The sequence below is a fragment of the Camellia sinensis genome, chromosome 15 (genome assembly GCF_055761805.1).
Source record: "Camellia sinensis isolate YWXY chromosome 15, ASM5576180v1, whole genome shotgun sequence".
Classification (NCBI taxonomy): domain Eukaryota; kingdom Viridiplantae; phylum Streptophyta; class Magnoliopsida; order Ericales; family Theaceae; genus Camellia; species Camellia sinensis.
In genome coordinates this window covers 135,159,114-135,185,334 of record NC_138975.1, presented here as the reverse complement: position 1 = coordinate 135,185,334, position 26,221 = coordinate 135,159,114, and the positions used below count along the sequence as shown (strand labels likewise).

General features: G+C 35.8%; 1 long non-coding RNA gene across 3 annotated transcripts in view; it reads right to left on the bottom strand.

The window, feature by feature from the left end:
* Nucleotides 1-5,411: 5,411 nt before the first annotated feature.
* Nucleotides 5,412-26,221, bottom strand: part of LOC114298487 (uncharacterized) — a 28,820-nt gene continuing 8,010 nt past the window's right edge. Inside the window, exons 2-5 of one of the 3 annotated variants that reach the window (XR_014357378.1) lie at nt 25,436-25,598; nt 25,217-25,363; nt 20,455-20,550; nt 5,412-5,540 (exon numbers count right to left, since the gene is read on the bottom strand). This is a non-coding gene — a long non-coding RNA (uncharacterized LOC114298487). Of the gene's footprint in view, nt 5,541-8,141; nt 8,347-10,210; nt 10,477-20,454; nt 20,551-25,216; nt 25,364-25,435; nt 25,599-26,221 lie in introns of those variants that run through there. The other 2 variants (XR_003641924.2, XR_003641922.2) reach the window with 2 other exon arrangements.

Sequence of the window (26,221 nt, the reverse complement as noted above, 5' to 3'; positions counted from 1 at the left end):
GTAGTACTTGTTTGGGCATTCATTTCAGTAGCCATCAATTCTAATATATAAAACAAAATTATAATTAGAATTTATACTACACAGAAAATTAAACCAAATTCACAGAATTAAATTCTGCAAAAATAAAAGAAACAAGAATGTAACTTTTATTTTCCAATTAATTTGAAAATAAAATAAAATTTATTTAAACAAATTAATTCCACACAGAAAGTAAATTCTGTAAAAATAAAAGAAATAAAAATTATAACTTTTATTTTTCAATTAATTTGGAAATAAAATAAAATTTTATTTAACCAAATTAATTCCACACAAGAAATTAAATTCTGTAAAATAAAAGAAATAAAAAGTATAACTTTTATTTTTCAATTAATTTGGAAATAAAATAAAATTTTATTTAACCAAATTAATTCCACACAGAAAATTAATTTCAGTAACACTTCAATAATTAAAATACTGAAACATAATTCTAATTAAAGAAAACTCAGAAAATAAATTCTAAAAACCAAAATTAGTTTTCTGACAAAATTCCACAAAAAATATATTCTGAATTATTAATGACATCAATATCGTACTACTAGTTGTTGTCAAAGAAAAGAGACAGTATATTACTACTATCTGTCAAATAGCATATAATCACTATTTGTTTTTCCAACCAGAATATTATTTTGTAAATTCACAGAAAATAATTTTCTTCCGAAATTATTTACGAAGAATGAAAAAAGAAAACAAACGAAAAATTCTGTAAACAGAATAATTCGAATCTGTCTTAAGAATGTTGGAACAAACTTCTGTGTAAAATAAAATAACTTGAAAATAAATTCAAACAAAATAAATAAATAACATACCGGATTTATTTATCGAACCGAATTAAAATTAAGACCAAGTCGAGTGTGTGACACTCTGTCCTTAAGACAGATTCGCCCCGCTATGGTGCTTACGGTTGAATGGCGTCTATCTCCCAGGATACAATGATCTTCACAAATTTATAGAAGCACTTCAAATAAATTTGTTCAGCGAACCAAACCTACGATCTATACTCTCTTTGATTACCCTAAAATAATATGAAGAATAAAGGACGCAAGAGAGCAAAATGAAGGCAAGGAAAATGAATTTTCGGAATCCTCAAAATTGGAATGGGGCTGCCTTTATATAGGCTTTGTTGGCACCTATTCAAATTGAATAGAAAAGGTATGAAGAAGGGACATACCCCTTCCTTTAAAATAAAGAGACACCATGAAAAGGTTTGCACCATTTCATTCAAAATGGAGACCCTTCTTTTAAAACAAAAAGACACCATGAAATGTTACACCCTTTCATTCAAAATGGAGTCTATTTCAATTCACAACTACCTTTTTATAAATTTATAAATTTTCCAACATTGTCAAGTATAAGGATTTGGTCAGGTACAAGAATTTGCTAATCTATTTTTGAACTTCCATACAAAATAGTTATTTGGGATAGAATCTCCAATTAATCTTACATTCATTATCTTGTTTAGACTTCTTGTTGACAATTTAGCTCCTCCAATACCCACATTAATGCAATCTGTGAATGTATATTTTTTAGCAAGAAAATCCTTAACATCAATACATTAAACATATTGTTCTTTTTTTTTTTTTTAATCAACAATTAATCATATTTGTATCTTTGTCTGTACACAGCCCATGAGCATAGCTCTTCTTGCTGTGGATGGGTTTAATTTATCTAGAAAATTAAGAAAAATGGAGTGACAACTGCTAATTTAATCTTGACAAACTATGATGTCAAAAGTAGTGAAAGTTTTTAAAAATTTAGTGAAAAAAGTAGTGAAGAGTTGGAGATGCTCTAAGACACATCTCCAAACATGGCTGTTATTAGTATTTTTTATTGGTTAAACATATATTAAAGTCATTGCAAGTTTTAAAAAAAAAAAAAAAGGAAAAGAATATAAATTTTTACTATTAATCTATGTCCTTTAAACTACAAAAATTTGTGTTATGTTCCATATTTTTATTAACTTTGGATGATACATTTATCAATATGTATTGTAGTGCATTTTATTTTTGAAAATTGTGTGTTTAGTTTAATTTTGGGAGATAAATTTTTAAAAAAACTTTGGAGAGAGAGTTTAGAAATTTTTTTTGTTTGTTTGGTTGTATATTTTGGAAATAGTTTTGGAGTATAGGAGTTTAGGATGATTTAATATTTTGTTGTAGTTGAGTAGATGTATGTGAGAGAAAAAGTGATTGAGAAGGAGAGAGGAAAGAGAAAAAGTAATTGATTGATGTGTAGGAGAGACAAAGTGATTTGGAAATTTTTTTTCCAAATCACTAAAAATCAAACAAAATTTTGAAAAATTTTCTCCAAAACTACTCTCTCAAAAGCAAACCAAACAAGGCCTAGTGTCTGATTGTTCATGCCATTTTTGTTTCGCCATCTTGTTCGTGCCATATTGGTGTCACGTCACGTTCCTCTGCTTCTTAAGAAAGTAATATTACTCTGTTTGGTTTCTATTTCAAAGATTCACTTTTCAAAAAATTATACATTTTCTTTTTTCGTATTTTTTTTGTTTTCACTGAATTTTTTTAATATTTTAAGCAGTTTTTTTAATTTTTAGACACACCTAACATAAACACACTTAAAAAGTATATATTTTGAAAAAAAATACTTTAAAATTTTACTAAATACCAAAAATACAAAAGAATATATATATATATATATATATGAAAATTCAATACAGCCTGACTTTTTGACTTTTTGGCTATTTTAAACTGTTTTTTTAGTCTTGTTTGGTTTTTATTTTTGACTTTTTTGACTTTTGTGAGAAAAAAAGTGTAATGATTATAGTTTGGATTTGACATTTTGTCTTATTGGCTTATGTAGCTAATTTTGTCTTTTGTGCTTTTTTAGCCAAAAAGCCAAAACCAAACATAGCTTCAGTACATTTTTCATATTTTTTTGTGTATTTATGATTTTTTTAAAATATTTTTTCACAAATATATAACTATTTAGATACATCTAAATAAAGTGCATCTAAAAAAGTATAATAATAAATAAATAAATAAATAAATAAATAAAACTGCTTAAAATTTTAAAAATATTCACTAAAAAAAACAAAAAACAAAAAACTCAATTTTCAGAAAATTGAAACCAAACACACTTTCTCCAAAAAAAAATGGGCATTTGTTAGTACTTATAGTAAGGTTTGTTTGTTCAAGTGAATAAATTCTTAACAATTGATAAATGGTGGTGCTATTCCCTCTCATATTGTACAAATGTACTCTGTTTTTTTATGTTTATATTACGTTAAAATTATAATAATGACAAAAATGGAGTGTATTTGGACAAAAGTGGAGTGGGAATAGCTCACCATGACAAATCAACACTATATTGCCTTGCAAAATAAGTTTCTGCTTGAAATTTATAACCTTCACTTCTTTATATAGATTTTGATCTGTTCAATGAAGGGTATACTAGATAGATGCTTAAGATTGGAAGTTTCACACATTTTTAAAGCCTAAAACATTTTTTTATGTCGTTTGATGCAATCTTGCATGGACTTGAATGCATTTTGTGTAACAAATATTTCTCAGGACCCCAAACTTGTAAAAAAATATTTACACCAAAACCCACTCAAACACATTAGTCATCAACCCCACATAATTAAATTGTATAGTTTTTAAGCCCTATATTGTAAGCACAGTCTTAATTTATTATTAATCCGATTTTTCTCTTTAGAAAAGTCTTGTAATAGATATCTCTTGGAAATTTACACAACTAAGCCTTCTATTGTAAACTCATACCAACCAAACTTATTCATGACATATGTTTGTTAGTTTTAGTTAGTTTTATTGTTTATAAGTTTGTCTCGTTAAATTATCTGATCATCAATGATTAAATGTCTGATGGTGTGATTAATGCTAAATGTTTGGATCATTAAATTAGGGATTTTGTTAATGTGTGTCCGAAGGCACCTATTAACAAGTTTAAAAAGATTGTACTTTCTGCATGAAAGTGATTGCAATAAATAATGTACAATCGTTTTACCCTTAAGTTATCTCTGGTCTACATGATGATGGCATGTATCAATGCTTAAATGTCTACACTGATAACTTCAGTTCTTGGTACAATTAATATGGGCTTAAAGATGATACAATTAATTTTTTTCATATTTAATATCATTCATGTTTGAGTGGATTTAGTTATAAATAGTTTTTTTTTCTTGAGTTTGTTGCGTGCAACACAAAATGCACTTAAGTTCATGCTAGATTGCATCAAATTGCACACAGTGATGATGATTTATCAACGGTTAAGAATTTATTCACAAATCTTACAACTACAAATACGTTCATTTTTTGGGTAAAAAATAATGAAAACCAAGATATTGTACTTTCATTCTCGATCTGCATAATGAAGCAACATTTTCTTATAGACAATTGTTAGATGAGTACCTATTACCTCAATTTTCAAGTAGTTTTAATGATTTCTCCCCAAGAAGAGAAGGAAACATAGTTTGGTAAGCCACTTCATTAGTTTGTTTGTTTTTTAGTTAACATGTAAGCTAATCATTAGTTGCATAGCTGGCAGACGCACACATTTCTTCACTGACTTAATCTAGGTAGTTTGTTAATCTAATATCTACACACACATATGTCTATATAATAAAGCAACATAGTTTTTTTTCTTTTTTTTAAATGTCTAACACAATTGGTTAGAACAACTCAGATTATTTAACATGATGAGGGAACGACTAGGATGATTTACCAAGAATTTGTCATTATATCTTCAGCCTTTTGTGTTTCTAACATTCAGCTTTTGGAAATACAACACATGCTCCAAAGACTTATGGCACAATGTCACATCACCACCATTTCCATCCGCCCACCACCTCCACTTATTCAGCCAAACCTGCCATCATCTCTCTCTCGCTTTGGTCCCATGACATTTATGTATCACAGATTTTCATTCTCATTTCTTGGATATGTTTGTTCAAATTGTGATGTGAAAAGTCAAACAGGTAATATTTGATCATATCTCATATGTTTTAGTGTTGAGAAATTTATAATTTTGTTTCATTTGAGTGTAGAGAAAATGATTCATTGAGATGAATGAAGTGTTTGGGTGGTTATGCAAATTGGGGTTTTATGTAGATTGACAGGTTTGATAAAGCCTAGGATAAATCCTTTTGTTTTGTTTGATTCCCAGGAAATAAGTTTAGTGTGGTTTTTAAAATTATTTATGATTGGTTTACTCTGGAATTCTGTATTGACACTCTTTTTTTGTTTATGTGAAATTGGACAAAATCGTGGTAGTGGAGTTGGCTTCAAATGTGTGCAGATGATATTTACAATTAATCTATGAAAGAGTTTTTCTCCTAAACCCTAATCAAATTGAGCTTATAAAAACCTCTTCAGCTCCATGATGGAAGAGTGTTTTTTTTTATTTATTTATTTTATTTTATATATATACATATATTAAGCCTTAAATAATAACAAAATTTTGGTAAAAGGAGTGGCACCTTGGATGACAAGATTTCAACTTCAGTTGTGTAGTGTATAAACCTGAAGAATTTACGACTAATAAGAACTGGAATGAAAAAGACAATATCATGGTATGCCATGATGGAGAATTACTTTAAGTGTACCCTGTGAATGAAGTTATTGGATATTTGTAATGGTCATGTTGTAAGTTTACCCAGTGAATGATGCCCCCTGTACGAATATACTCGTATTGATAACGGCATGTATAATAATGGCATGTATAAGAGCAAGGTCAAATGGGCTGTCTGGGAAAGAACTGGATGAAGTGCTTAAGTGTGTGTTTTGTACTTTAATTTTTCTCTCTTCGTCTAATAATCAGTTGCAATTGGGTTTTGTTTTATTAATTTTTTCTTTTGAGAAGATTGCAGCTTCAAATAACACCATAAAATCAAATTATTGATCAAATCTCATTAAATTGTTATGTAATTCCTATTGGCTGAGTTGCTCAATGCCTAAAGCAAGGCTACGATTCTTAGTGAGGTGGCTTTGGGTCTTCGGTCAATCTATCTTTTGTCCTTGAATATCTTGCCTTTGAGGTTGGTGATTTCATAATTCTCTTGCCTTTCTTTTTTTTTTTTTTTTTTGCCCTCTCTATAATTTTCTGTGATTTTTTTATCTAATTTGTTGGCCTTTTTTGGGGGGTTTAATTGTTTGAGCTGATTGGGAATGCATACATACTAGCCTAATCGTATCTTTTTTTAGTAAAAAGATAAATCTGATTTTCCCCTTCCATCTATTTTTGGTTTTTAAAAATAAAAAAAAAAATCTACAAATTATTATATATGTGGTGATCTCTTATTGAGCTGATACTTTATTTTCCCCTGGTTTGGGCTGCGTAGATGCTGATATGTTCGAGCGAATGCGCTGGATTTTAAGGAATGGTAGAATTGTTGGTTATAATTCCACAGGTTGAATTAAGAAGATTGCAGCCTGTAGATTTGAGCCACCTTCCCGTCAAAACAAAAAATTCATATTTATTTTTGGGTTGCTTTAGCTACCAAATTTAATGTATAAATACTAGCCTAATCATATCATAAGCATTACCATTGTTGTTGAGCCTTCCTTAATATGACCTCAATGGAGCTATTATTAGAATATTAGTGTATCTCTATATATGGTAGTATATATTTTGTATATATGTTGAGAGATTGTGCGGGATTTTAAATATTCTCTCCTTTTTATTCTTATGGTTAGGATTATTATATAATGAGATGTATCCTTCTATTACATTGACAACTGAATATACAGAAACATTCAAAAATCTTACATGGTATCAGAGCATGGTTCGAAACCCTAGAAGTCAGCACGAATCTCTCTTTGGTTTTGCTCTCTAATTCAAAGAAGTTCTTTGTTCCTTTCTGCGTTTGGTTCTTTTGTCTGATTCAAAGTCGACTCGAAGTCGACTCATCTAGTTCATCATCATCTGAGTTCGCGACCCATCTCGATTCAACTTGCAACCATTAACTCACGAAGCTCTTTGGTGCGTCTCTGGTTCATCTTGGCTGGTTATGTGGATTGTCTCTCCCTGGTTCTCTGGAAGCTCTGTTATCTAGTTCTCTGGGTTGCGAAGTTTATCTCTTGCTAGTATTGAGCAGTGTTTTTAAAGGCTCAAGGCGCATCAAGGTGTCGAAGTCTCTTGGGGCCTAGGCACAAGGTGATGTGTGGGCTTTATTGAAGCAACGCACATTGTCCTAGTAAAAAATAGATAAATTAACATAGATTAATAATTCATAGTACTAAGACAATTTAAAACTTAAAAAAAAAAAAAAAAAGAATGTAACTAAGGCAAATTATAGATTAATTCTCATAGCCATGAATGTACATATTACATAGCATTCTAATTTTCAAAGATAAAATAATCCACATTCAAAAGGGAGGGGAGGGGAAGCATGAACACTAGAAAGTTAGGTCAGTCAATCGTCATCCTCAACATCATTGGCAAGCAAACCATCATTTTCTTCTCCATCAGTTTATTTATATCTCCCAACAACTTCTTCCTCCTCTGTGTCATTTGGGCCTGCCAACTCCTCATCTATTAATTGAAGTGGAGTTAATCTTGATGATTTACATATCCTTGGTTGTGCTTTTGAGCATGAACTTGTTGCTCTAGTTGCATGACTACTTTCTTCTACTCTAGAAGCTCTCACAATAGTGGCCCACGTCAAGCCATCATTATCATCAAGCACAGGTTCATTATCTTCATCTGATTCGCTATCCACCCTCCCAAGCAACTACTCATTGCTTTCATCAATATTTTGCAAAGATATGGGATCAAGAATATTGCGCATGTCATATCTAGATCTCAATGTTCTATGATATTTGACAAACACCAAATCATTGAGATTTTGTTCCAATCTATTTCTTTTCTTGCTATGAAGAAGCTACAAGTAGTAGCAAGATATTAAATTCTATATAATAATGAGAATAAAAAAACATTTGAGTTCACCAAAAATTAGTTAGAATCTAATTTTCTTCACAATTCAATGAACTACATGTTAGGCTAAAGACTTTTATGGCAAAAGTTTGCAAGTTTGGGGCTTTAAAACCATAACAGTTATAATAATCACTAGTTAGAAATAATTGTTACCAAGTATTGAGTTTGACTAAAAATATTACTAAAAATAAACTCTTTGAGTCTATAATATATTACTTAATGCCCTTGTATTTCTTTACCTAATCGCAACAGGCTTGCCAAAAAGGCTCTCAGCCTTTGTATAAATACTCATCTCGCTAGTGATCAAATCTTGAACGGTGACATCTGTGACTAACCTTTGCATGCATTCAAAAAATCCATTCATCACTTCATGATCTTTTTGCACCTGTACCGCTTTTGAATAAAAGAATTCTGGGTTAAGAAAGTACGCAGCTACATGTAAAGGCCGATGTAAGTGGACATCTCACTTTTGGTCAATGATTTCGAAGATTTCCTTATATTTCTCTTCTTATGGTCAAACAAACTTGCAATGCATTCTTTTGCCCTATCTATTGCCTCATAATAAATGTATCCCATTGGAGGTTTCTTCTCAGTATCAACCAATCTAAGCACTTTGACGAGAGGATCCAAGACCTTCAGGGAAAACACAACGTTGTTCCAAAATGAAGGCATAAATAAATTTTGTGCCATTCTTTTACCCTGTGGCTCCTTTGCCCATTTGCATGCGGTCCAATCTCCGCAGGTGACCATCTTTCTTAAATTGTTTTTTTGTTAATGCATGCTAGACAAAGTCAGAAAGGCAGTTACAAATCTAGTTTTTGCAGGCTTGATCAAATTCTTGAGATTTTTATAGCGCGTCATCATGTTTAGCAAAGTAGGGCGGTTGTAAATGTAGTCATGTATTGCAATACTTTTTTCAAATGTCTTTTTCAATCGGGGTATCTTGAAAATGCCTTATAACATCAAGTCCAAGCAATAAGCAGCACATGATGTCCTGTACAAGTGTTCATACTTGGCTTCCAAAAATCTCCCTATAATGTGATAGAATTATTTGAAAAAGTTATGAAATTTTAACTACAAATTATGAGCAAACAATTTTGAAGCAAGGAAGGAGGAAAGATTCTTCTCCGCCAACACATTAGCTGCAGCACTATCTGTGATAACTTGCACCGCATTCTCTTTTCCAACTCTCTCCACAAACTTGTCTAGTAATTTAAATAGCTTATTCTTATCCTTTGAATAGCTAGAAGCATCAACTAACTCAACAAACATGGTTCCTCTTGAACAATTCACTAAAAAGTTAATCAATGTCCTCTCTCTTTTGTCAGTCTAGCCATCAGCCATTACGGAACGCCCATATTTTGCACAGTCCTCTTTATGATTCTTCATCAAACCTTCAATATGTTTCACCACTTTTTTGAGTTGGGTAACCTGCACTTCATGGTAAGTTGGTGGCTTCATACTAGGACCATATTGTCCAGTGGCTTCAATCATCGGTCCAAAACTCTCATAATTTACAACATTAAAAGGGATACTAGCATCATACATCCACCTTGCAAATCTTTGCATTGCTCGAGTTCTCATTTCTTTTTTGTAAGGGTCATTCTCCTCAATTTGTGTTTGCATCCTTTTTGCTTGGTCTCTTCAATTTTTTACCACTGATTCAGAATTGGGTGTGAAGTAAACATTCATAGGCCCTTTTCTCTTCGGCATTTTTTATTTGAATTTGGATGGATCTTGGATGCTATTGGTCAACTTACGGCGTTGATTGACATTTATCTCAACAACACCATCTTCATCTTCGTATTCCATGTCCATGTCCATGTCATCGAAATCAGGCAACATGTTTATTTCTTCTTTTTGCGTATTCTTTTTTGACATATACTCTTTAATTTCTTTTACATGAGGTAGACACTTCGGGCAAGCAATAACATTCCTATAACCTCCCACAAGGTGTTGTTTCATCCGATAAACACCTTCATTTGATACTTTGCCACAAAAATTACATTCAAACTTGTTTAAGTTAATGGGCTCTACCAAATGTGCATGTTCCCACACCAAATTTTTTCTATTACTTTTAGATGTCATTTTCTACAAAAACAAATTTTTTAAATGAAAAATAATTTCAGTGTAATGTAAGGCATGATGAATTAATTATTTGTAACTTTTTTTTCCCTAATAAAGACAGACTCAAAACAGAGACATAATTGCCACACAAAAAAAAAAGGACAAGCATGTAAGAGAAGCAAAAAAAAAAAAAAAAAGCTCGACACACTACATTGTAAATAAACAAAAAGAAGAAGAAGAGTTAGCCAGCCAACCAGCCCAGCAAGAATGAGAAGAAGAAAAAAAAAAAAAAAGAGCAAGTCGAAGAAGCAGCAAAGAAGAAGAAGAAGAAGAAGAAATAAAAGGGTAAATTATACTTTGCACCTCTACATTTTGCACCAAATCTCACTTTAGCCCCTACACATGAAGTTATGACAGTCAATCCCTTGCAATTTTGGTCAAATCCCATTTTGGTCTCTACACATGAAATTGTGGCAATTAACCCCCTGTACTTTTAGTCAAATCTCACTTTGGTCTCTATATAAGTGTCAATGTCCTCTTTCTGTTACTCGATTGTTAAAATCTTTAACAGAATCTAGTCATGTAATAAGAATGTGACTACGACATGAAGGTAAGATTGTATTAAGTTAAAACAAAACACAAGTTGTAAACAATTAAAAAGATGAACTAGGCTTTTGCATAAATTAAAATCACGAAACTCTATTTTTCATGGTAATACAATTTTCTGTTTATTAATCTTTCTACCTCTTTGATATCTTTGTCGCATTTTTTTGAATTTCAAAAGCTTTACTTTCTTGAATTTTCGTCTTAATTTTTACCATACGAACATATAAATATATATCTACCCAAGTAAGGAGTTGTAAGCTAGTTATTTGGCTATCAAATCTATCATTACGAAAGGTGTTGGGTTCAACTAAAATATAACATTTAACTATGTCTTTTTTTTAGTAACTCAGTATTCAACTCAATGGATTGACTAATTCGAGAGTCAGGGCGGCCATGGGTCGAGTTTGGGATGGGTTTATAGTCCCACACCTTATATCATATTGGGGGCAGGACGAGGCAAGAGATGGGTTAATTTTAGGAGACTTACGTGAATGTTCCAATAGATCCTGTCATAATTAATGACATTTTCTTAAATACAAAGAAGTCACTAATTGTTAGTTTTTATACGATAGTTTAAAAAATCGTTAACAGTTTTTAGCAATAGATTCAAAAAAACATCGCTAGTTGTCAATTCTTAGTGACAAATTCAAAAAAGCATAGCGAAATGTCAATTTTTAGCAACATGTTCAAAAAAAACGTCGCCAATTATTAATTTTTAGCAACAGATTTTTAAAAAAGTCACAAAAAGTCATTAGTTTTTAGCGAATGATTATGTTATGACCAACTTTCAAAGATGAATTGATACGACTTAATGAGAATTAAATCTAACTATTAAGACTTACGGGTAATTTATCCTTAATTTTATACCTTAAAAAAATATTAATATTAATAAACAATATATATATAATATAATATAATATATTATGAATAATAATTTATAATTAATAAAGTTAAAAGATGTAAGATGAAAATAAATTAATGAAAATGAATATTAAGTGTAATATTTTAGATTTTAATTTTACAATGTTAAAAAAATTAAATGATATGTATTATATATATAAATATATATGATAAAAAAAAATGCGCTTAGGATCAAGTTGAATTTGATTATGATAAAATTGGGTATATATAATTCATAGAGTAGTTGGACGTCAAGATGTGCTTAGAATCACACTAGATTGGAACAAAATGCTCTTCCATGGCATCAAGATTGCACCAAATTGTTCTTGGATATTGTATGAGCAAAAAATAATCTTCACTCATATAATCCTGTTAATCAAGCTTACTCTCTTCCAAACATCGTCATATCACTTGAAAACACAAACGTAAACTAGCTGACAGGTGTTTGCCGGAAACCCCTCTGATGCCTAAGTCAACAAGTAGACTAAGGATACAAAAGTTCTGTGAATTTGAGAGTATGAATTGCAATACCTGATAATAGGGTTTGACATGAGCTTTTGTAGGTTCTGCTTGGCTCAATCCCAGTAGGACTTAGACTCTCCTTAGCAAAGTCCTCCTAAGAATCACATTCTTAAAGGATAATGTTTATCCTTTAACACCCTCCTCACTGCAAGCCAAGTGAGATGGCTAAACTCTTTGTTCGGCTGTCGTCGTACAACCGGACTACCTTTGATACATCCATTCTTGATTTAACCGGGTTACATCCAGCGCCATGCATTGTTTGAATGACACACCCCCATGCTGTCGCTACTCAGTTCAATGGCCTGTGCTACTTCCATCTTGATCCGTTTGACTGCCTTTTCTCGTAGCTCGGTCAAAGCATTAATCGTCATTTGAAGGTGGCAACGTCCAAGGATATAGACATCTGGTGGCGCGGTCAAGCACTTTTGACCGGCCTAACCATTGCTTTGCCCAGTACCAAACCATCTCCAAGACGTAGCTCAGCCCACAACGCAAGCCCAAACCTTGAAGCCTCTTCCCATTAGCTCGACCCAATTTGATTACACAAATTACCCTCTTAATTGCCCCTCAATTCCATGTGTCGCGCATGATTGGGATTACTCTCCTCAGCCAAGCTAAAATACTCAATCCTGCCGAGCCATAAAAGTTGCTCAGTCGCTCAACCTGCTCAGTTCCAAGAAGTCTTGTCAATCGTACAGCACGTCCATCAACTACTTTGACACGATGTCCTTTCTGGGACACGTGGCTTGCCCCTATTGTGCCTGTATCTCTGTCACAATCGTCGCACACTTTCTCCCAAAATTCGAATCATTGCGCCTTTTTGCCTCCATTGCATATATAACATATGCATAACCTTTAGCATTCCACTATTCATCTTCTTCATTTCAAACCTTAAAACCAGAGATGTAACTCTTTGGATTCTGTCACACCATCTCCAAATTGAAGCATATTTCTCGCTGCAATTGATCTGTTGCTATGACTAGAGCTTCTCATTCAAGTTGGAACTCATTTTCATGCCTGAATTCGTAAGTTTTCCACACCTTTCTAGTATTTTCCTTTAAATCCCATTCTTCACGTTTTAGGCCTTTTTTGTGTTTTTGTTCATTTATCCATGCCCAGACAGCACTAACGCATTCGCATTCACTAAAATCTGCTCAAAATTATGCCCATAAGTGAATTTGGACTTCAAATGCCCTATAAAACTTCATCTTTTGGGACGAACACCAAACTTGAGAAAAACCAGCCAAAAACAGTGATTTTGATCCAAAATCACGCTGAAACTGAGCTAGCAACCTATTTGTAAAACCTCTAGGGAAACCCACCAAACAAAGAACCCTATTTGCAATCCGAACTGGGATAAAACCTTGCCCCTAGCTGAAACCAGACTAAAACCATGCCCGTTTTCATGGCCGATCTAAAACCTTGCTCTAGTCTCAGACCGGGCTACTGTCTTGCTCATGTGTGAGGTCGGATTATAACCTCCAACTTAATGACCAAGCTAAGAATAATATGCACACACTTTTCTGACCGAGCAAACCATTCTATAATTAGTTTACACTATCGTTTTAGCTCGGTCAACACTTGAGCATAACACCATTTATTTTCAACCTTGCAGACTTCGCTAGGTTGGCCAGGCACACCTTTCACTTTGCTCCTTAGAGGCCCTGCTCAACTGAGCAACCAAATCAACGCCGCACTAGGAAGCCGAGCAACTTCTTTAATTGATCACCTTAAGACCAACTCACATGGGCAAATATCGTTTCCTTGTTAGCTCGCCTGGCGCAATAGCCAAATTTCGCTGAGTACAATATTCCAGATGATGTGCACTTTACACTGGTCAAGCAAGACACCATACCCTGGGGCAAAACTGGATTCTATCCCTTCACCGTGCTATTAATAGCAGAGGGTGGACTCCGTTTCCCGGTCCAACCCTTTATCTACGAATTCTTGAGGCAAACAGGGTTTTGTTTAACACAGCTCTCTACCAACACCTATAGGATCATAAACGGTATAGCCGAGCTTAACCGTCATCTCGGTTCAACTTAGGACTGGCCAAGATATTCCACCAATATTCTCTCGGCTAGTGTGACGACGGTTGGTGCTATTACCTGAAAGTAAAGAAAGGCCGAGAGAAAATCGTCAAGAGAACACCAGACAATGAGTTACACGATGACGATTTTCTTTGTCTCTAGCAATTATGAAGACCAAAATGCTCTAGTGTCGGGCTACGACATCAACCGGAATAAAAGAACAGTCGGTATGAGTAGCTTGGTTCTATTTTCTTTAGCTGTTTTGATGACTATCGTGCTAACCGTTGTTATTTTTGTAGATTTTAACCGTTTAAAAAAGAACTATGCATATGCCAACCAAGACGCTCTCTGCGTTGGGCTGAGATACTAATAGCAGGACTAGACCGAGCTGTTGAATTTTGAGCTGACTTACTGATATAGCGGCAAGCGAAAAAGCAAAGTTTACAGACTTTCTCCTTGAGCCTTCTCCAGAGCCTAATCCCTCTCTGCATCAAATCAACCCCATCCCCCTAACCGAAGAGCAAAAGATGGCCAAGAGAAGAGCAGTCCGAGCCCTCATCACCAAACAAACTTCCACAGCACCTACCGACGCCCAAACCAAACCACGTTAGGCCGAATAAACGATTGAAATAGTTGTTGCCCTGCCCACGACTAGGGCTTCTTCATTTCAACCCAGCAAGAGGGCCTGAACTGCGTTCGCTGAGCAACGACGTCTTGTGTATGAAGAAGAAATCGAGCAACTGGGTGCCGAGCTGTTTGATACGGAGGCATCACGAGGGGAAGCCGAACTGACCGAGCTACCCCTTCTACTCTCCCGGTGTGGGCACCAGCCTTAACTTACAAGGGTCGTGTTGTGACCACATCAAACTCGGTCTATACCGAGAAGGATCATTAACTGGCCTTCAACCTAGCTAAAAGCCTCTACCTTTCTGCCAACATGGAAAGGCACGAGCAATTAACCGAGCTGAAGGTCATCTGGTCGGCTACCAAATCGTTGGTGCTAGTAAGTGACAAGTCTTCATCTACTTTCTTTGCATCTGTTTGCTTGGTTATGCTAACATCCAGTGTGTTTTGCAAGCCATGCAAAAGAATCAAGTGGCACATCAACGTGTGCTAGACTTGAGGAACGCTATTAGGGTGGCGATTGCGGACAATGAGGCCGAACTAAAGGAGTTGAAGGCGAAGCTGGCCGAGATCAGCACCGACTGGGATCAGCTGGTTAAGCAGGTTCAAACAGCTGGAGAGGACAAACAGAAAGCCCTGGTCGAGAAGAAGAACCGGTATCTGCATGAGCTATCAAAGCTCAAGAAAGCCAAAGTCGCCAAAATAAAGGCTTTCAAGAAGAAGATGGAGGACGCCAAGGACCGGGGCTACGCCAAAGGCGAGCAAGCCTACGTCTAACAATGCAAGGCCGCCAAGGATATCTTCTTCAAGTGTAGCTGGAAAGCAGCTGCAGAGAAGCTCAGCCAGGCTTCTAACTCTAAGGTCTTCCTCAATCCTCCTCTCCACTTTATCCCAAGTTACATGGTAGTGTATGCCAACGCCGTGCAACAGAAGTTCCTTAAAGTGGAGGAAGACAGCCCGGCACCGAACACTGCTCTTTCATTGGCAACTGCTGATCCCATTCACCAACCGACTCTGCCAGCTCGGCCAGAGGTGCCCGACCAGACCCAGTTAAGCATTACCATCAAAGAAGGCATCACCAATGTAACCATTGAAGCTGGTGCTAGAACCGTGCTGGCTGAAAGTGAAGTCGGCGTTGGTGCCGAAGCCAAACTAGATGGCCTCTTTCTGTGACCGTGATACAACTTCCTTTTGCTTTTGCTTTTGTTCTTGTTTGTATTTTTTTTTTTTCTTTTTGTTTTGCAATGTAACCGGGCTACTAGCCCCCCCTCTTGTAATCGCTTTGGACATCAATGAAAAAACTTTTCACACGCCAAGTGTTTTTTGATATTTCATTCAAGTTTGTATACATGGTTTTGCCGAGCTACAAACTCAGTCTAAGTCTCCAAAAAAGCTAGTCAAACCAACTAACCTACTTTGGTCGACACAACCATCTAGGTCAAAGATTTCCAAAAGCTTTGGTCAAATCTGACAACCTTCTTTGGCTAAGATAACCATCTTGATCAAAGATTTCTAAAAGTGTTGGTCAAACCTGTCAACCTTCTTTGGTCGAGATAACCATCTCAGTCAAAGACTTCCAAATGTGTTGGTCAAATCTGCTAACCTACTTTGGCTGAGATAACCATCTCAGTCAAAGACTTCCAAATGCGTTAGTCAAACCTGCCAATCTACTTTGCCAAGTTCACTAGCTGTGCAAAGATTTTCGAGATCTAGACCGAATAAAAACAAGTATCGAAAAACTTCAAAAAAAGTTGTCTACTTATTTTATTAATATCAAGCAAAAAGATAGAAAAATTACAAGTGCTGAAGCTAAAAATAAAATAACTTGAGATTGGCCGTATTCTATGGTCTTGGAATAGCTTGGCCATCAACATCTTCCAAGTGGTAAGCTCCCTTTTCTACTAACCTCACCACCTTGTATGGTCCCTCCTAGTTAGGTCCTAATTTGCCATCATCAGGCACCAAACTATTCTCATGACTTTGTGTAGCACCCAATCTCCAATTTTGAATAGACTTGGATGTACTGTCTTGTTCTACTTCCTAGACAACTCTTGCAAATATGAGACGATGTGGATCAGTGTCTTCTCTCTCCATTCTTCGGCAAGATCTAGCTCCAAAGGTTATTGCCTTTCCATTCAAGTCTAGGCTATAATTCTCGCTCCTAATAGTGGGAAGGCCGACTTCCAAGGGGATGACTACTTCCATATCGTAAGCCAAGGAGAATCGTGTTTTCCTGATTGACCGCCTTGGTGTAATTCGGTAGGCCCATAAGACATGGAGGAGTTCTTCTATCCACTTTCCTTTTGCCTTTTCCAATCTCTTCTTCAAGCCATCCAGGATCACCTTGTTTGATGCTTCAGCCTAACCGTTGGCTTGAGGGTATGCCGACGTAGAGTTGTAGAACTCTATCTTGTGCTCTTCACAAAAGCCCATGAAGATTCTTCTATCGAATTGAGTGCCGTTGTCAAATATCAAAGCCTTAGGAATTCCAAACCGGGTTATGATGTTCTGCCAGACAAACTTTTTAATGTCTTTTTCTTTGATGGAGGCTAGTGCCTCTGCCTTCACCCATTTTGTAAAGTAGTCTGTCTCCGCAATGAAGAACTTCCTGTTACCCGGTGTGGTTGAGAGTGGTCCAATTATGTCTAAACCCCACATTGCAAAAGGCCAAGAGTTGGTCATGGTAAGAGCTCTCTAGCTAGTTGATGGATTTGATGCGCAAACATTTGGCATTTTTTGCATTTCCTAACATACTTCTCTACATCTACCTGTATATATGGCCACTAATATCCTTGCGAGATAGCTCTGTACGCCAAAGATCTCCCTCTTTGGTGACTTTCACAAATTCCCTCATGTATTTCAAATACGAAGACATCAACCTTGTTGGGGTGGACACACTTTAAGTATGGTCCAATAAAGGACTTCTTGTACAACGCTAGCGACGGGGAAAGCCAAAACCGTTGACTTCGCTCGAATTTTGTTCGCCTCTTTTTTGTCCTCTGGCAAAATCCTATCCTTCAAGAATGTAATAATGAGGTCCATTCAAAAGGGACCTAGCTAAGCACACAATACTTCTACCGCTTCAAGTTTCTCAATGCTTGGCCTTGGCAAGAAGTCAATTAGCAAAGGGTCTGGCATAGAAGTGTCTACCATCGACACGGAACCGGCTAATTCATCCGCCTTGCTATTCTCATCTCCGTAGATTTATCCTAACGACTTCAAATTTTTTAATCTTTGTTCTGATCAACTCCTGATACTTGGTCATTCTGTTGTCCTTCGCTTCATACTTGTAGATATATGGTTAACCACCAATTAGGAGTCGCTATACACCATTAGCCCGATAGCCTTCATTCCGAAGGCAAATTTTAGACCGGCTAAAAGTGCTTCGTACTCTGATTTATTATTGGACGCTAAAAACCCAAGTCTGATCGCCTGTTCAATGGTTAGGTTATCTGGCGATATGTGGATTATCCCAAGTCCAGTTCCATGTCTATTGGAAGCTCCTTCCATGTCTATTGGAAGCTCCATCCATGAAAAGCTTTCACATCTCTCCTATAAACAACTTCCAGTAAGTGGATGGGTATGAAGATGTTTTGGTGTCTGGCACTTCAGCTATTTCTTGTCTGTCGTTTGATCATTAATTTCTTTACTTGGTTGCCCTACCATTTCCCTTTCAGGCACGTCATCGCAAACCAAGCCTATAGTTGCGTGGCTTGATTCATCCCCTTCTAGCAATGATAGTGGGCAGTGCAACCACTGCTAGGCTCAATAGCACATTGCTCAGTTTCCCCCGCTTGCTGTTGGGTAGTAGAAGGCTACGCTATTCCCCTGGCACTCCCCCCGCTCTCCCCCCGCTTTGTTCGGTTTCCTCATTCAAGTCAACTGGGCAAACATAATGACTTCTTAGAGAAAACTCTACCACAAAGTCTACTAATGCTTGGGCCTTTATCGTTGTTCTTAGTTGGAACTTGATATCGAATTATCCCAACTCTTTCGCCCACTTTAATATCCTTCCAAAGAAGTCTACTCTCTGAAATAAGGCTTTTAGAGGGAATGCAGTCAGTACGGCCACAGTGTGTGCATAGAAATAGTGTGGCAACTTCCTTGAAGCCATTATTAGAGCTAAGGCAAACTTATCTAAGGGCAAGTATCGCATTTAGGCGCCCAGCATTGTCTTGCTCACATAAAATATGGGCAAGTGTTGTATTCCTTCTGCGCATGCTAACACCACGCTGGCTGCATGCTAAGAAACCGCTAAGTATAAGTAAAGTTCTTCTCCAGGCACTAGGGTCACTAATAATGGCGGAGAGGACAAGTACTCCTTCAAGCTTTCTAGAGTTCGGTCACATTCTTCATCCCATTCAAATTTTGCCTTAAGTGCCTGGAAGAATAGTCAACATCTGTCTAACAACCGGCTTATGAATCAGTTCAGCGTAGCAGCTAAACCTGTCAAGTACTATAGCTCTTTAATCGTGTTGGGCCTTTTGAGGTCTTGAATGGCCTTGATTTGGAAAGGATCTGCTTCTATACCACGATTGGTTATTAAGATGCCAAAAATGTGCCTGATCTCACTCCAAACTTGCACTTGGAAGTGTTTAGCCGTAGCTTGTGTGTCTTCAAAATTTGAAACATCTCAACTAGGTCTCTGAGATGGTCTGACTTATTCTTACTTTTGACCACTATGTCCTCAATGTAAGCCTCTATTGTTCTACCTAACAATGGCACGAATATCTTAGTGACCATTCACTGAAATGTTACCCCTACATTTTTTAGGCCAAAGGGCATGACCTTGTAACAGTACAGCTCCTTTGGAGTTGTGAAGGATGTGATCTCCTGATCCGATTCATACATAGCGATCTGATGATATGCATGATAAGCATCAAGAAAGCTAAGTCGATTATGACCTGTAGTTAGATCCACCAGCTGATCAATCCTTGATAGAGGAAAGCTGTCTTTTGGGCACACCTTGTTGACCGTTTTGCAATCAATGCAAACGCGCCACTTGCCATTCTTTTTGGGTACCACCACTATATTGGAGATTCACCTACAGTAATGGACCTCCCTGATTGCCCCTGCTTCTAGTAGGTTTCTCATTTCTTCAGTTACTATCTCGGCATGATACAGTGTCGATCTCGAGTTCGCTGTATAACTGGTCTGGCAGTGGAGGGTTGACATTTAGTTGGTGGCGAATGAAGTTCAGATCAATGCTTGGCATATCATACGACATCCAAGTAAACACTTCGATATTGGAGATCAGAAACTCCATTTTCGCCCCTCGAATGCCCTTTTTCAACTAAGTTGATTTAAGTTGGATTTTTTTTTTTTTTTAATGAATTTAAATGGATGTATGTAGTTCCTAGTCTCAAAATACGTTGGAAGGAAATTGAATTGCATTAGTAATCTTTTTAGGCTTCATAAAATTTACACAATCTGGTGCAAGTTTTCAACTCTGACTCGAAGGTTTTTTGAAAGATTTTTCTTTGATATTGTTAACAAAATTCTAGACAAAACATTGAAAATAGTTTTGGCAGAATCATAACGTAATGTGTTCTCTGGATTGAGCTTCTTGGTGACGAACTCATATTAAGAGAGTATTTACAGCAACCCGTTTTACTTGAGAATCAGCTTCGCTCTATGTGAAAACCCAACCATTTAAGTACTCTATTCAATTGTTTCATAATTGATAAACTGCCAGTTAGTAATCCTAATCAATTCAGGGAAAGCGAATATTTCATAGAAAACATGTTCTTACCTTTTCCACATCAGTATGAAGTCCTTCAGAGTATCCAAACACCAGGTGCTTGGCTGCTAAGCCTCCTAATATTACACATCCAAACCTATGCAGAGTCTGGAAACAAAAACAATATGAACAAACCCATTATCAACATATAGTGAAAATGACATACAGAAACCATTTTCTAATAAACAACAATATTATGATTCTTATGGTAAAATCCTGCAAGCACCAAGATGATAATTGATTCTCAGTGTAATTAGAGTCCTACAAAACATGTCTCACTTGACAATACCCCAAACTTTGAATTGGGCATGCAAATGAAGCATTGTCAGATCAATTGATTGATGCTGATGCTTCTTACTGTTAAGAACATAAATTTTATGAATACAACAAAAGTATATTAACATGAAAGTGAGAACTCAAACCTTAGTATTGCTTAATGAAGTTTCCTATTGGCTTGAATTCAACCTTCTAACAAGTTTGAATAGGAACTTGTCAAAACAATTTCAGGTGCTTCAAAACAATAATGTCAATATCATCTTATTTTTGTAGAACTTTTAATATCATATGAATTAAATTCTTCTTACCAAATAGTAGGATGACCATCTAAACCCTGCAAAAGGGTTGTGAGCCGTAAAACCACGTTATTCAAATGATTGAGTTGTACTTGTTGTGCCTTCCGTGCTTTTTTTTCCTTCTTTGACTTGTTTTATCATCTCCTCTCTCTCCCTCATAAACTCTTCACAATCTCTTTAGCACTCCTCTTTCTCTCTCATCAACTCTTTTTGATCTCTTTGGAGCTCCTCACGAAGAACCTCCATCTCAGCTCTCATTGCCTCCACATGTTTATCACAAGCTCGTGCTGCACTATCAGATGTCGAAAGGCCTATCCCAAATCCACGCATGTATTTTTTTTTTCTGTCCAAGCACTTGCCTTGACAGTTCCTCCTCGATATACTTTACGTTGATATCATCAAACAACTTAATGAAATTCAATAAATTTTCCCTCTCCGAACTATTAGGTTCTTCGTCGATATGATCATACATGAAACCACTCATGTAAATCTCTTCCAACATAATAGGCAATTCACCCAAACTATTGAGATTTATCTATTTTTTTCATAAATAATCTATTTAGTGTGTTTTGCAAACAAATTATCTCAATATTTTTTAGGATATTCTAATCTAGTAGAACCTTAAAAAAATTGGAACATGGCTCTCCACATCCTCATACACCAATGCTTCTAGTTCAACATTAGATGGATAAATCTTTGCACGCATGTTTCTGAAGCAGCCTTATGTGTGTATATAAACTGCCCATTTTCATTAAACTCCCTCAAATCAATTAAATCCCCAAACCAAACCAAACACCCACTTCCCTCTCCTCTGATATTTGAGCCCGTATAACCCATACGAGAACAGTTCTTCAAACACACTGTCCTACACTTAACAAGACTCATACTCTCATTGAACCATGACACTCTTGTATCCGGTAATTTCACCACTGTACTTCACAAACCCATCGATCGAGCAGTCCAGCCCCACCACTCGATCGCACCCACCCGACCAAATAAATTATTTACTATCGCAATCATAGCATCAAATTTCAATTCAAATAATCAGAATACATGAGAATACAGACACAATCAATGAGCAACTATACATGCAAATACATACACAACCAATGGATTAGGCTTTGAAACTAACAAGAGAGAAAGGAAAAAGAAGGGGAAAGGTATCAAACCCATTTAGGATATCAAACCCATAACACTTTAGAAATTAAACCATTTCAACCAAACCCATTTTAAGAAATCAACAAGAAATTAAACTGAATAAATCATATAAAACCCTAGAGCAAGAGTGTGTGTGTGTGTGTGTGTGTGTGAGAGAGAGAGAGAGAGAGAGAGAGAGAGAGAACTTGTGATTTGCGGCGGCGGCGGCGGTAGCAATGGCGGTGGTGATGTGCGGCGTACAGTGAGCGACGGTGGTCTGCGCTGAGGTGAGGTAGGGTGAGGTTTGGTGGGTAACTGATTCTCTGTGTGAGAGAGAGAGAGAGAGAGAGAACAAACTGTTTGTCTAAACAGAGAAGGGCGGGCACCAATATTAATTTATTTCCCTCTAAAAATTTTATACCTTTAGTGATTAAATTAGTTATTTGTCAGCAAATACTAATATATAACGACTAAAACTTTTGTAGCCAAAGCTTAAGTAACAGCGGCTAAAATATTAGCTGCCAAAACTAGTAATTTAGCGACTAATTTTTTTTTCATCGGAAAAATTAAGTATAACAACTAAATTTTTTGTCACCAAAAGTGCATATTTGCCGACGAAATTTTTTGGTAGCCAAAGAGGAACAGTAAAAATATGGCTGTTATTTGGCAACTAAATTTCCTTTTGTCGGCAAAAATTAGTATACGATGACAAACAAAATTTAGTAGCCTAAAATCTAGACTAATGCCAACTAATATTTTTTTAAGTCGCCTACATGACATATTTAGCTCCTAAATTTTAGTAGCCTAAAATCTAGACCAACGCCGACTAATACATTTTTTAGTTGCTAAAAAGTTAACTTTTGGCGACTAAATCCTTTTTAGTCGCCAAATTTGGTTGCCAAAAGTGTAAATTGTTATAGTGCATCCAGGTACAACACACAAAAGGATGCAACTAGGATCATTACTTTTTCTATCAACTTTGCAAATACATATTGCAAGATGGCATGACAAATTTTCTGGTTGTAGGTGGGAGGTGAACTAAATCTAGAACCAAGCTAGTTTCGACCATGTAATGGTTGTGTTGACTAAACATGGGCCAGCCATTCTATTTGCCTCCCACCTTGAGTATTACGAAGAACCAAAGTGAGATTTTAATGAAAGCATAGGGATGCTAATGAGGCGAGAAAAATGTCATGTGTCATGTGGGTCACATGCCAATTTCTATTGGCCTCGTAATGTTAGATGTATGGAAGGGTGACATTGCAACTTGACTTAAAGCATAAGTCACAATTGAAAGTGAAGGGATATAGAGTTACTAAATGTAATTAGCCCTTCTACAAAATTTCCTTAAAAAAACGAGGATTTTAGATTTGTTATTTAGTAAATTCTAATTAGCATGAGATATGTAATTCAAAAACTATTAAATAATAACTATCAAATAAACATCAAAATTTGTTATCATTCATTATTTATAAAATAAAAAATTGCCAATCATTCAATAACAATATACTTTCTCCTCCATTCTCATCAAACAACCAGCATAAGGCAAACAAGTTCAAGCATTATTCATAAATAACAGAAAAAGCAAATCTAAAGACAACATGCATTTTAAATTTTCAAAGACTGCCAATGTCACTTGTGTCCAATGCTTTGTAGTAGGAACCTCCTACTCGAGTGGCGTTTCTTACTAAGAAACACAATTCCGCACTCACAAGTAAGAAGCTTGTAACAACGAGCTCCCATCGACAAAGAAACTCACTCCCAATTGAGATAGACACCTCTCAAACATATCATAGAAATAAAAGAAAAACAGCTCACTTATTCTATTAGTTTTTATTTGTATAATATTTATTTATATTTAATAAAAACAATTTGTACTTGACATGAATCTCTAATATTTGTTCATATTATACATTTCAACTAGGCAGCAAAAAATAAGTGTTAGAAAATCTTTATTATTTAATAAATAAATATACGGTTCCATAGGCCCTCCCCCAACCTAAAAAACTTCTATATGCCGTCACTCTTCCGCCCTCACTTCATGCAATTAAGGACCAATGTCATCAATTTTCTCATTTAAACCAAATACATTCCCTATAAAAGTGTCCAAGTTACTATTTACCTTGATCAATTCTCCACCCAAAGAACCAACTTGAAGTTGTCCTTCCTTAATTCCATCCAGTATAACAAAGAATTAGAGTTTTGACTCTTAGGGGGTTCAACCCTTATTCTTTCAGAAGAAAGCGAAGGAATTCAGTAAAGACAGGCAGATAGAAATTATCACACGTATGAGGTTCTTGTTGTTTCTTTAACCCATCCATTTTCTGTTTTAGCATAGCATACCCTAGTGTTTTTAAAGGCTCAAGGCGCACCAAGGTGCCGAAGGTCTCTTGGGGCTTAGGCAAGGCGAGGTGCAGGCTTTACTGAGGTAAGGTGCACTGTCTCAATAAAAAAATGGATAAATTAACATAGACTAATGATTCATAGAGTTTAAATACTAAGACAGAATTTTATTTTATTTTTTTTAAATAAGTAACTAGGGAAAATTATAGAATAATTCTCAAAGCCATAACATATTGCATAGCATTCCAATTTTTAAGGTAAAATAATCCACATTCAAATAAATAAATAAATAAATCTAAAACATAAATATCCAACAAATACTAATATAAGTTCTAACATTTCAAAACAGAGACAGAAGAAGACAGCATCGAAGAGAAGCAAAAAAAAAAAAAAAAAAAAGACGTCAGAAAGAAAAGAAAAACAGAGACAGCGAAGAAGAAGAAGAAGGAGGAGGAGGAGGAGGAGGAGGTGAAGAAGGGAAAAAAAAAGAAAGAAAGAAGAAGAAGAAGAAGAAGACAGACAGCAGTGAAGGGGAAGAAGAAGAAGACAGAGACAGCAGCTACGGGGAAGAAGAAGAAGAATAGAGACCGTAGGAGAGAAAAAAGAAAAAAAAAAAAAAAACACAGACAGCGAAGAAGAAGACAGCATCGAAGAAGCACACACGCACACAAAAATAAAAAAACAAAAAAACATAGACAGCGAAGAAGAGAAGGAGAACCAACCTGGTCGATGAAGGGAAGAGTCTTGCTGCAAGATTTCTTCATTGAAGATAAGGGATTTTTTCAGTTGTAGATAGATTTGGGGCCGGATGGAATATTGAGTTGTATACCTCAGAGTTGTAATCCTATGCAGTTGCCCCTCATATGAACCTAGATCAAAGGGTCAGATTTCGATCAAAAAACAAAAACAAAAAAAAGCCCCATAAGGCTCGCGCCTTGCACCTTTCATTGACTGCCCAAGCCGTGGCCAAGGTGCACAACTTGTTGAATGTGCCTTGCCTTGGGTGGATTAAGGTCTGCCCTTACGCCTAGGCACACTTTTCACAACATTGGCATACCCCATAAAACTAACAGGTCTCATGTTATAAACTGTAGAGGGCTTCAACTGTTCATTCATAGCATCAAAATTTGTTATCATTTATTAAACTCATAAAAAAAAAATTTTCAATCATTCATTAACAATATACTTTCTCCTCCATTCTCATCAACAACCAGCATAAGGCAAACAAATTCAAGCATTATTCAAAAATAACACAAAAAGCAAATCTAAGACAACGTGCGTTTTAAATTTTCAAAGACTGCCAATGTCACTTGTGTACAATGTCATCAAGTTTCTCATTTAAACCAAATCCACATTCCCCGCAAAAGTGTCCAAGTTACCATTTACCTCGATCAATTCTCCGCCCAAAGAACCAACTTGAAGTTGTAATTCCTTAATTCCATCCAGTATAACAGAGAAATTAGGAGCATTTCATAAGTTGCCCTTTCCCCAAGGATTCAACTGTTATACTGGATTCCTTAATTCCATCCAGGGATTCAACTGTTTATATTCATCTCACCTTCCAATAGAATCCCAATAATAAATATATTTTAAAATCAAGTAAGGAGCATTCCATAAGTTGCCCTTTCCCCTCCAGGCAGTCAACTATATGTGATAAAAATTAGGTGACAAATACTTAAAGGCTTAGAAACAGCAATAGCCTAAAGAATAAAAATTTCTAAGTGTGA